Raw genomic sequence first — 12,803 nt, 5'->3', positions numbered from 1 at the left:
GGCGTGCATAAATTACCCACTGCGATGACATACGCAACTTTAGTACTCACTGTGATGAGGTCAGCAATTTCTGAGTAAAGCCAAACCTGCTGTAATTGTGTGTGAGGCTCTGCTGGTACATTATGTTACTGATGTACATGCAAGTTTGCAATGTAAGACAGATGTGAGATAGTGGTAGTGGGCGTCTCTATGCTGGCTGTGCAAGTGTTTTGCAAGTGCATTAATTAGCATATTTTCTCAGCAGCCCAGCGTGCATAATCGCAGCCACGATCACAATAGCAATCCATGCTGAGTCAGGCCCTTAATTTCACCAGAGGCATTTTATAAAAAGAGTCTGTGTGCAATCTCTGTGCAGGCCATCCCCCACATACTTACGTATGTGCAGTGAACACCCTAGCATGGTGCTAGAGGCTACTGCACATGTCCCTGTCTCTGGGAAAATTACACCAGTGATTTCTCTCCCCCTGATTTCTTGACGGCACATGCACCAGAGCAATTTTCCCAGAATTGAGGGCACAAAGTAACTATATTAAATGAGTGCAGTGTGGGCCACCTCTGACTCAGAGGCCCAGATGCATGACACACCCTGCATCAGAAACGCCAGTGCCCTCCACTGTTTTAAGACCTCTATTTCTTGTCTAGTAAGGGCCCCTGATTTCAAAATTTGACCAAGTTTTATTTTCTCTATATCACCAATAAATATTTATTTAAAAATGTCTTGAAATCTGTATATTTTTTATGGTTAGGGTAAGACACAGATTGTGTCTTGTTAGCTGTGTGTTTATGTGGATCTTCTACAAATGTTGTGCTGTTGTATTGTAATGGATATTTCTTGAATTTCATGATTTTTTTTTAATTTTATATAATTGTCTTCATAATAATTAAATTATTATTATTATTATTATTATTATTATTATTATTATTATTATTATTATTATTATTATTATCCTTTATTTATATTGTGCCACAAGGGTTCCGCAGCGCCTTACATAGTACATAAACTTAGTGCACAAACATAGTACATAAACAGTTGAACAGAACAAGAAAACAGTGTCATACAGTTTAAGACACTACAATACAAGTACATGGTATATAAACACTGCTGCAACAGAAGCAGGATGGCCAAAGGCACGGGTTAGGTGCTTTTGAGTATAGAGCAGATAATATAAGTAAAGAAAGGATAAGCACAAGAGGAAAGAGGGCCCTGCTCGTGAGAGCTTACATTCTAAAGGGGATGGGCAGACAGACAGGGGTGACACAGATGGGATAGACAGTGAGCGTGGGACAGAGGGTTAGGATGACAGATGGGTGGATTCCTATTTTACAGTATGTGTGGAAGTCATTTGAATTAAGATTTACGCAACTGACATTCTACTTTAAGAGGCAGTTTTTGTAGGTGTCTGTGGAAAGCCATGGCTGTTATATCAGTTTACGTGAAGTCTGACGGGTAGCTGAAGCCACTTCATAAAGGGCTATTTAGAGAGTTTGGTTAATGTGTGAACCAGCAGTCTCAGGTAAATGTAGAAATTGGTGAAAGTAGTTATTGTAAAGAGATGTTCAGATGTAAAATAATAAGTTGTGATCAAGTGTGAATTCTATAAGGCACATTTATTGATTTGGAGGGTGATGGGAGACATGTGAGGTTTGCAGGATACTTATTCCATAGTAAATCCGCTGTATGTGTGTGGGGCCTGGATTTGTGATATGTCACCCGATAATAAAAGCAGAAGGATGGAGAAGTATATACAGTTGTAGGTGTGTAAAAGTTTTTTATAGTGACACAATGAGGCTGTAATTGTCTATTTTTGATGAAAAGAAAGCTCATTAGTTTTTAGAGGAGGTGAGTGACTCATTAGGGTGGCAGTGTGCCCAGAGAGGGGAGATGCAGGGAGAGTTAGGGATGTTATATCCTTAGAGAAAATACAAAGGAGGGAGTTGATAAAAAGAAATGTGTAGTACATGGTGAGTTTTAGGTTTGTTATTTTTAGACAAATTTGAAAGCAATCAGTTTCATAATCTGAAATTACCTTAGATGTTGGTCAATGTTTGATCAACTGTTTGATTAACTGTTATGTAATCACACTTTGTGCTTTTAACCCCAGCTGCCCCTAGACTGAATATAAGGAGTGGTATCCCTTGATTAGGACAGGCTACAGCTGACTCAATTGGTCTGCTGATCAAAGGAGATAACTTGCTCTGAGTTGGAGCAAAAGCCAGGCCAGATATATACCATAAACTATGCTTCACTGACCAATACAGACTATACAGGAAAAAAAAAAAATCTATGCAAGAGAGACAGTCACGTACATTAAATCCACACACGATTGCAAGCATGAGGTTCTATGCAGAATATAGGTGCAATAAGCAGGATGAGACAGTCACATACATTAAATCCACACACAATTGCAAGCATGAAGTTCTATGCAGAATATAGGTGCAATAAGCAGGATGAGACAGTCACATACATTAAATCCACACACAATTGCAAGCATGAAGTTCTATGCAGAATATAGATGCAATAAGCAATAAGCCAGCATACTAATTGCTGGGGGATGCCATGAGGCCAATCACCCCATTATTTGCAGCATGTCCCCATTGAATGTTTCACCCAGAAACAGAGTGAGGCCAAGAATTTGCCCCAACATTCTTTGTGCCCGCGCACATGGAAAAGGGCCAATATCACAGGGAGTAGCCACACATAATGGGGACATGCTGCAAATAATGGGGTGATTGGCCTCATGGCACCCCCCAGCCTTAGTATGCTGGCTGAGTAGAGCACCTGGAGGGGAAGCTGTGGCCAGGCCTTCAGGTGGTCGGAACGGCCCATCAGGCCATAGGTTCCTTTAGCATTTCCAGAAGTTCCAGAAAGACAGTATGGCTTTGGATTTACCTTAACACTACCTATACAGACCCAATTACAGGTTTCCCTTTAAACCCTCTGGATTTTCAAGTAATGTTAGAAGTTACCAACAGATTTGCAGAATACAACTGGGTAATAATATAATTAGTGATGTAGCATAATCTTGTAAGTGCACAATGTGATGACATCATGCAGAGGGCAGGCCCGGGGACAGGGGGTACAAAGGTACTTCCTTCCCAGGCTCCGAGGTTCAGAAGGGCCCCAAGGTTTCACTGGCACTAAATTAGGCCGTGGTGCCTAATAGTTATTTAGAAAGAAACAGAATGGTCTGTGCCAGATGCCCATCTGGCGCAAGGAAACAAAAAATGTTTTTATAAAGCCACCCCAACAGTTATACCACACACTTGGTCTGGTCTCGTTCTGGTATTATTGTGCATAATATGAATGATATCACGACGTGCAGCATCATAATGCAAAAAGTTCTGCCAGGGACCAGCCCTTCCCTGCATAGTAGCCAAGCAATGAGCAAGCAGTAACTTCCACCCACTATACATAGTGACAGCACAGCACCGGTAACTTTAGGCAGCATCACTGGTACATCTATGGAAACCCTCCTTGGCTGGCAGTCCAACCAGAGAGCCAACCCAGAGTGACTGACACTGCCTGAGCCTGCACCAACAGCAGACTGTGTAGTAAGTCAAGTGACAGTTTATGGGTATGCATGTGTGACTGTATGTATGTACATATGAAATGAAAAGAAGAAGACAAGGCGCATCCACATGAGTAAAAAATAACAATCACTTTTACTAAGTGTAATAAGCTCACATACATCAAAGTAAACAGCGACTGGCTCACACTCAACCCTCCGGGCCCTCCGGATAGCACCCAGGGGGATGGATATCCACGTTATACAAAGTGGCAATCCCGTCCAGCTCTCCTTGCAACAAACAGCTTGGGACTCAGCTCGTGACGACACCACGTCCAACGTCAGACACCGAACCACGCCCAACTAGTTTAGTCAGCCAAGGATATCATCAGGGGGTGTGATCTAACCCAGTCTAGCCTCCTTTTTATATTAGATGCATAAATGAGTAATGCTGGATACCAAAGAAATCAATTGCATGTATTACACTTCATGACAACAAATTAACATACATAATTACATAATCAACAATATACATACCATTTTATTAATAACACTAAAAACATTTAATTTAAGATAGAAATGGATGGTTATATAATCATAAAACTAAACTAAACAATAAAAGGCGGCTACACACATAATTTTAATATATAGAAGTGCAAAAACACATAAAACCACTTTCGATTATTTATATATATATATATATATATATATATATATAAAATAAGGTAGTAAAGACTACCATAATGCCACATTTGAAAAGACACATATAAACCACACATACAAAAAAAATAAAAGGGGACAACACTCATAACTTTAATATATATCTATATATATATATATATATATATATATATATATGCAAAAACACTTTATACCACTATAGATTATTTAAATATATATAAAAAAATGAGGTAGTAAAAACCACCATAACACAAAAAATATAAAATTATATATATAAATATATTTTTTTTTTTGGGGGGGGGGCAACACACATAACTTTAAAATATAAACACAAAAATGCCTAAAATTTTACTTTCATTATAGGTATTAGTCAAGACAATAAAAGTCCTAATAACCATCCATAATCCATCAGTGTACATATATTTAGCCCGTCAAATTTAAATAAACTTTTAAAAATGACTTTACTTATGTGCAGAAAAAGAAATTGAACCTCATACATTACTTAAATCATATTAAAGGTTTCAAAAATCTAACCTTCAGAAGAAGGACATAATAAGACTACCTATGATTTAACATATCAAATCACCAATTACATTGTTAGCCCATAGGCATCACTTTAAGCACGTAGAGAGCCAAATAGCCCAACAACAGCCCTCCACAAAGTGAGACACCGCACACATGGGAACTAATGCAAACAGGGGATGATATCATAATTCTCTTTAAGTCGCTCAGGCATTAAAGTTTTAAGGGAATGTATCCAATGCTCATATGCTCGAGGATTCTGACTTTTAACTGGCGTTTAGTTTTTCCTACGTATTTAGCACCACATTTACACTCCAGTAAGTATATAACACATTCCCTTAATAGTTCAAGACTCCAAATTGTCTGATCTGTAAAAAGTTTATCTATCTATTGATATATATATATATATATATATATATATATAAAACCATGAAAATATATATATAATGTGTGTGTACATATGTCGTATAAATGCCGTACCAACTCCTATCCTAACTACCAGAGGGTTAAAAAATTACACAGATCTAAATGTGTGGGTGATCCTCTGATTGTGTGTCTAAAATTATAGTGTCCATGAACTGTCACCTATCGGTAGCAGATAATTAGGCTTACGGTGGCGGTTGCTTGGCAACTAGATATACAATGTGTTGTGATCAGCTGTGACATATATATATACAATGTGATTGTGGGTCTGAGAAGGGATTGGGTTAGCCTTCCCCTGTGTTTATCTTTTTAGCCTATTGGTCACCTTGTTACAAGAACCGGAAGTGTAGATGCGTGTTAGCGCCTGGGGATGGGCGTGATGGCTTGCGCTCTACCATGATCCATGTGCAAATAGCATTTATGAGAGGAGCATGTCTAGGAGTGGAGATGGCATGTAAATATAATACAATTTAACATACTATTGTATAGGGCTGTGTTTTTAATGGGGGTGGTTTAATATTTTGATTAGGGGCATGATTTATGTGATTAGTTGGGCATATAAAATAAATAAAGGGCATATGGGGCACAGTGTGTAACTATCTTGACAAAGATCCATGGAAGGATCAAAACGTCGATGGGCTGACTGTATCTAGTTATGGTGGAATAAAGATGTACTATTTACTTCAAGTCTGGTGAGTGCACTCCTTATTTTTGGATATTGTAAGGATCCCTTGGCAACAAGGAATTCGTGTGGTATCCCATCCATTATTGGAGAATATGGAGTGAGTTTGAACCAACAGGATATCTATGTTATATATGTAAATATGTGTCTTTATTATTGATTCATGTATTGTTAAATGTGTGGGGTTGATGGGAGGACCCATTGGATATCAGTGTACCGTGATCCAAAATGTTGCCGGCCTTGGCAGAGGGGGCTGGGCCCCCAGCACTAGAAAGTGCAGCATTACCCTAAGAGTCCTGAGGACACTCCGAGCAGCTGCACAGTGTGCAGGGTGCCCGTTTGGAGGCATCCAATGGAGGGCAGCTGTGCACAGCAATGCATCAATGAACCTGACTTCACTGTGCCATTCCAGGCACCCTTCTAGCCAGAGGCAGAACCCGGAAGGCAGTGATGGTGCCGCCGACAAAGCCCTGCACCCTGAGCGGCGGCATCCATTCCTAGTTACAGAAAAATATATGACATCTATTTATCAGCAGCACAGTTAGATCTACATTGTAGTAAATGTTGATTCAATGTAACCAATCCTATTGCTAATCATTTTCGGATTAATTTGCTCTTTGTTTTATTCTGAGCTTTGCTCACTCTACAACGTCCTTTTGTGTTTAAAAGTTTGAGAAAATCTAGTTTATTATTCTATAGCCCATTTCTTACAAATTTCTGCAACATGTAATATGAAGAATGTTAATTTTACAATTTGGGAGCACTGTTTATGTAAAGTTTTGGGTTAAATAATATGCAACATGTAAGTGATGGGAATTATGCTTTTCTGAATTATTTTTCTTACCTGGTGCTTTTTCACTTTAAATTAAACTGAGAATGTACTAACTAATTATATCACTCTCTGTGCCCCAATCTGCTTTCAGGATACCATCCATCATGAAGTATAATCTTTCAGGCAATGAGACATGCTGTGAATGGACTGAAAATACACATCTCACTGAATATATGGAAATGCTTACAATCTTTCAAATACTGTCATTCATTTTCTACAGCATCACTTTTATTTCGGGAATTCCAGGGAACGGCTTAGTTATCTGGATCGCTGGGTTCAGGATGAAGACAGTCAGTGCTGTGTGGTTCCTCAATCTGGCCATAGCTGATTTCATCTGCTGTGTAATTCTCCCTTTGAAAATTGCTGACTGGGCTTTGCATTTTGAAGCTGTTGCCTATAAATTATGCCAAGTCAGTACTGGTATCCTGTATATAACCATGTGCGCTAGTGTCAATTTTTTGACCGCCATTAGTGTTGATCGCTGTATATCTATAATGTGGCCAATTTGGTCTAAGATTCATAAAACCCCAAAATGTGTCTGCAGAATTTCAGTAATAATTTGGGGTTTGAGTCTGATCTTAAGTGTTCCCCATGTGATTTATAACAGCATAGTTTCGGATATTTCAGAGTGTTTGCTGCAAGGAGAATTTTTTGAGTATTCCTCTCACATGAATAATATGTTAATCACCAGGTGTGTTACTATGTTTGTGATCCCTTTTACTATCATTCTAGTGTGTTATTGTCTAATATTTTTCAAACTTTGAAAAGTTAGAAGATCAAATAAGTCTCAGCGGCCGTACACGATTATCACTGCAGTTGTGACGTGTTTCTTTATCTGTTGGTTTCCGTATTACACTTGGCCTTTAATACCAAAGTATTTCAATTATTGGAAGATAAATGATACAGTAAATGTAATTTGTGTCTGCCTGGCTTACTTTAACAGTTGCATTAATCCCATCCTCTATGTCTTCATAGGACAAGACTTTAAAGAGAGTTTTATACATTCCATACCATCCAGGATGGAACGTGCTCTAAATTATATTTCTAATCAGTCTCAGTCAAGAGAAAGAGGGGATTTTAATGCAGTTGTATCTAATAGGGATGTTTAACAGACATTGAACTCACTTATATGTTCCACATTCACAGGTACAAATTAGTGTGGAAATAAATAAATATATATTGTTATATTGTACAGTAGGGTGAATAAAGGAAGAAATGTAAAACTAAGCAAATAATTTAGGATATAATGTATGAGGAAATGTATAACTATAGTTACAGGACCTGATGGTGGAAAATTATTAAACTATAAAAAGTGAATACAAATGAGATGTCTTCTACCCTGGATTGTACTATATAATAGCTTATAGATGTTACACTTCTCCTGTTAGCATGATTATAATTATCATTTTCATTCATTAATATGATATAGGGGCCTATTCATCATCAGTTAATTGTCACAAAAGCAGGTGAAAAAGCAAATTTTCACCTGCAATTGTGAAGATTGTATTCAGGCCATTCATTAAGAAGGTGAAGCAGGAGATATCACATATATCTCCTACTTACCTTCTGTTTGCGGAATGGCCCGCTGTCCCCATACACTAGTATGGGGACAGAATTCATCAAGCTCTGAAAATATAAAACTTTTGGAGATTGACTGCTGGGGCAATCGCCATCTTCAAATGGCACATACCCCTGCTTGTGGTTCGCATCAGCTGCCACTGCGCCGAAGCAATGCTGAATTGCTCCAGTGGCCGCGGCGAGTTAGAATGTCAATTATCGGGCTCCGTTCGGACCCCGATAATTAAAATCATGAATAGGCCCCTTAATGTTTAGTATGTATAAATGTATAATTGTCAGGCTTTACTTGTCAGCATGAATATAAAGTACAGTACACTGTATACAGACTTATAATTGTCAGGATTCATATAAAGTACAGTACACTGTATACAGACTTATAATTGTCAGGATTCATATAAAGTACAGTACACTGTATACAGACTTATAATTGTCAGGATTCATATAAAGTACAGTACACTGTATACAGACTTATAATTGTCAGGATGCACATAAAGTACAGTACACTGTATACAGACTTATAATTGTCAGGATGCACATAAAGTACAGTACAATGTATACAGACTTATAATTGACAGGATTCATATAAAGTACAGTACACTGTATACATTACAGACTTATAATTGTCAGGATGCACATAAACTACAGTACACTGTATACAGACTTATAATTGTCAGGATTCATATAAAGTACAGTACACTGTATACAGACTTATAATTGTCAGGATTCATATAAAGTACAGAACACTGTATACAGACTTATAATTGTCAGGATGCACATAAACTACAGTACAGTGTATACAGGCTTATAATTGTCAGGATTCATATAAAGTACAGTACACTGTATACAGACTTATAATTGTCAGGATTCATATAAAGTACAGTACACTGTATACAGACTTATTATTGTCAGGATTCATATAAAGTACAGTACACTGTATATAGACTTATAATTGTCAGGATGCACAAAAAGTACAGTACAATGTATACAGACTTATAAGTGTCAGGATTCATATAAAGTACAGTACACTGTATACAGACTTATAATTGTCAGGATGCACATAAAGTACAGTACACTGTATACAGACTTATAATTGTCAGGATTAATATAAAGTACAGTACACTGTATACAGACTTATAATTGTCAGGATTCACATAAACTACAGTACACTGTATACAGACTTATAATTGTCAGGATGCACATAAAGTACAGTACAATGTATACAGACTTATAATTGTCAGGATTCATATAAAGTACAGTACACTGTATACATTACAGACTTATAATTGTCAGGATGCACATAAACTACAGTACACTGTATACAGACTTATAATTGTCAGGATTCATATAAAGTACAGTACACTGTATACAGACTTATTATTGTCAGGATTCATATAAAGTACAGTACACTGTATATAGACTTATAATTGTCAGGATGCACAAAAAGTACAGTACAATGTATACAGACTTATAAGTGTCAGGATTCATATAAAGTACAGTACACTGTATACAGACTTATAATTGTCAGGATGCACATAAAGTACAGTACACTGTATACAGACTTATAATTGTCAGGATTCATATGAAGTGCAGTACACTGTATACAGACTTATAATTGTCAGGAATCATATAAAGTACAGTACACTGTATACAGACTTATAATTGTCAGGATGCACATAAACTACAGTACAGTGTATACAGGCTTATAATTGTCAGGATTCATATAAAGTACAGTACACTGTATACAGACTTATTATTGTCAGGATTCATATAAAGTACAGTACACTGTATATAGACTTATAATTGTCAGGATGCACAAAAAGTACAGTACAATGTATACAGACTTATAAGTGTCAGGATTCATATAAAGTACAGTACACTGTATACAGACTTATAATTGTCAGGATGCACATAAAGTACAGTACACTGTATACAGACTTATAATTGTCAGGATTAATATAAAGTACAGTACACTGTATACAGACTTATAATTGTCAGGATTCACATAAACTACAGTACACTGTATACAGACTTATAATTGTCAGGATGCACATAAACTACAGTACACTGTATACAGACTTATAATTGTCAGGATTCATATAAAGTACAGTACACTGTATACAGACTTATAATTGTCAGGATGCACATAAACTACAGTACAGTGTATACAGACTTATAATTGACAGGATTCATATAAAGTACAGTACACTGTATACATTACAGACTTATAATTGTCAGGATGCACATAAACTACAGTACACTGTATACAGACTTATAATTGTCAGGATTCATTTAAAGTACAGTACACTGTATACAGACTTATAATTGTCAGGATTCATATAAAGTACAGAACACTGTATACAGACTTATAATTGTCAGGATGCACATAAACTACAGTACACTGTATATAGACTTATAATTGTCAGGATGCACAAAAAGTACAGTACAATGTATACAAACTTATAAGGGTCAGGATTCTTATAAAGTACAGTACACTGTATACAGACTTATAATTGTCAGGATGCACATAAAGTACAGTACACTGTATACAGACTTATAATTGTCAGGATTCATATAAAGTACAGTACACTGTATACAGACTTATAATTGTAAGGATTCATATAAGGTACAGTACACTGTATACATACTTATAATTGTCAGGATTCATATAAAGTACAGTACAGTGCATACAGACTTATAATTGTCAGGATTCATATAAAGTACAGCACACTGTATTCAGACTTATAATTGTCAGGATTCATATAAAGTACAGTACACTGTATACAGACTTATAATTGTCAGGATTCATATAAAGTACAGTACACTGTATACAGACTTATAATTGTCATGTTTCTCTTGTTATCATTCTGTACTTGAACAGTATTAAAATATCTGAAATTACTGTTACTTTGATGTAGACAAGTTTGTGTAGCTCATATCAGAGACATAACTATACATGTTATCAGGGCCGGATTATCAATGGGGCGGGTGGAGCTACAGCTCCAGGCCTCCCATTGAAAATAGGCCCATAGGAAACTGACAGCCGTGCAGACTGGAAAAAAAATATTTTTTTTTTCCCAGTCACAACCAACAGCCCAGCTCACTCACCTCCTGGCCGACCGAATCTTAGCCCTCACACCCCCTTGGTCCTCCTCTCCTCTCTGCTGGTGGACACACACACATGCCGGCTGAAGCCCCGCCCACCTCGGACCCGCTGAAGCTCCGCCCCTAGTCACCCGAAGCTCCACCCCCTGGCCATCTTGCTCTAAAGCATTGTGAATGCAGTAGCCTAGCACATGAGGGAAGGCAGCCCTGAGCACAGCATGATGGACTTTCAGCACAGCAGGTCAGTGTAACTCTAGATCCCTGTGTACTTATGTTTCCAAATCTATCTATCTATCTATCTATCTATCTATCTATCTATCTATCTATCTATCTATCTATCTATCTATCTATCTATCTATCTATCTATCTATCTATCTATCTATCTTTCTATCTATCTTTCTATCTATCTATCTATCTATCTATCTATCTATCTATCTATCTATCTATCTATCTATCTATCTAGTTAGTTAGTTAATCAAGTAGTGGACCAGCACTCAATCTCCTCCTATTGTAAAGTGCCCAGGTGACCTCCTCTACATAAGCGACTACAAAGGTAAATAACAGGAAACTTTGGAAGTTATGTGTGACATACTTTCAATACAAGTGATTTATGAGTCCAGGAGTACCGCCTGTTATTTACCTTTAAAATATATATATATGTATATAGGAACTTACGGAGGGTGGTGCGGACGGTGCCTCCGCACAGGGCAGAATCCTGCAAAGTCATCGGCCTCTTCCTGCTGGGCTCTGGAGGTCTGCAGGAAGTGACCTCCTGGAGTGCTAAGCGACAGAGCAGCACAACTCTAAAGAAATCCCCGCCCTCCACCCGACAGCCGGGTGAAAAGGCATGCACATATGGGAAGTAGGCGGCGGTGGGGGGAGTGAGAGGGGCGGCAGTACAGCACAGAGCGCACTGCCGTCCTGCTACGGCACTGTGTGTGTGTGTATATATATATATATATATATATATATATGTAGGCCGGCACTCCTGTGCAAAGTATTGTGCCATGGTGCCTGGTGTCCTCCTAATTACCTTTTGCCTGTGAAGGGAGTGGACCATGTAGCAGTCGAATGGGCTGCACTCAGGTCGGCTTGTATATAACAGTAAAATTCGGTATCAAAATTGCAGAACCTGCACTCATTCTCTCTGTAATCCCTCACAAAAGTATGAAAACAGGTTCTGAAATATTTAAAATGTAAATGGATTTTAGTGTGCTTTATACAAGCTGTTCAGAGTGCCGTCCGTTCGACTGCTATATTATATATATATACACACACACAGTAAGCGGCCTGGCAGATTACTGGTCCTGTCCCCTAAGTGCATGACGTCATGTCATCGCACAGGGGTGCGGGAGTGTCATCACCTGGAAGTGTAAAGTGCAGCACTGCCGAGAGTGCCCTGAGGATGCTGCACAGACTGCAGGGTGTCTGTCTGAGCAGCACTGCATCAGCGATACTGGCAGCAGGATGCTGTTCC

At 38.0% G+C, this 12,803-nt stretch overlaps 1 pseudogene; it reads left to right on the top strand.

Moving 5' to 3' along the window:
- The window catches only part of LOC148525478 (N-formyl peptide receptor 2-like), an 84,514-nt pseudogene extending 76,759 nt beyond the window's left edge, over positions 1-7,755 (top strand).
- Positions 7,756-12,803: the final 5,048 nt, after the last annotated feature.

Source organism: Taudactylus pleione, unplaced genomic scaffold (genome assembly GCF_031769625.1).
Source record: "Taudactylus pleione unplaced genomic scaffold, aTauple2 ptg000108l, whole genome shotgun sequence".
NCBI classification, from domain to species: Eukaryota; Metazoa; Chordata; class Amphibia; order Anura; family Myobatrachidae; genus Taudactylus; species Taudactylus pleione.
The sequence above is the reverse complement of the archived record's forward strand: the minus strand, read 5'-3'. Positions and strand labels throughout refer to the sequence as shown.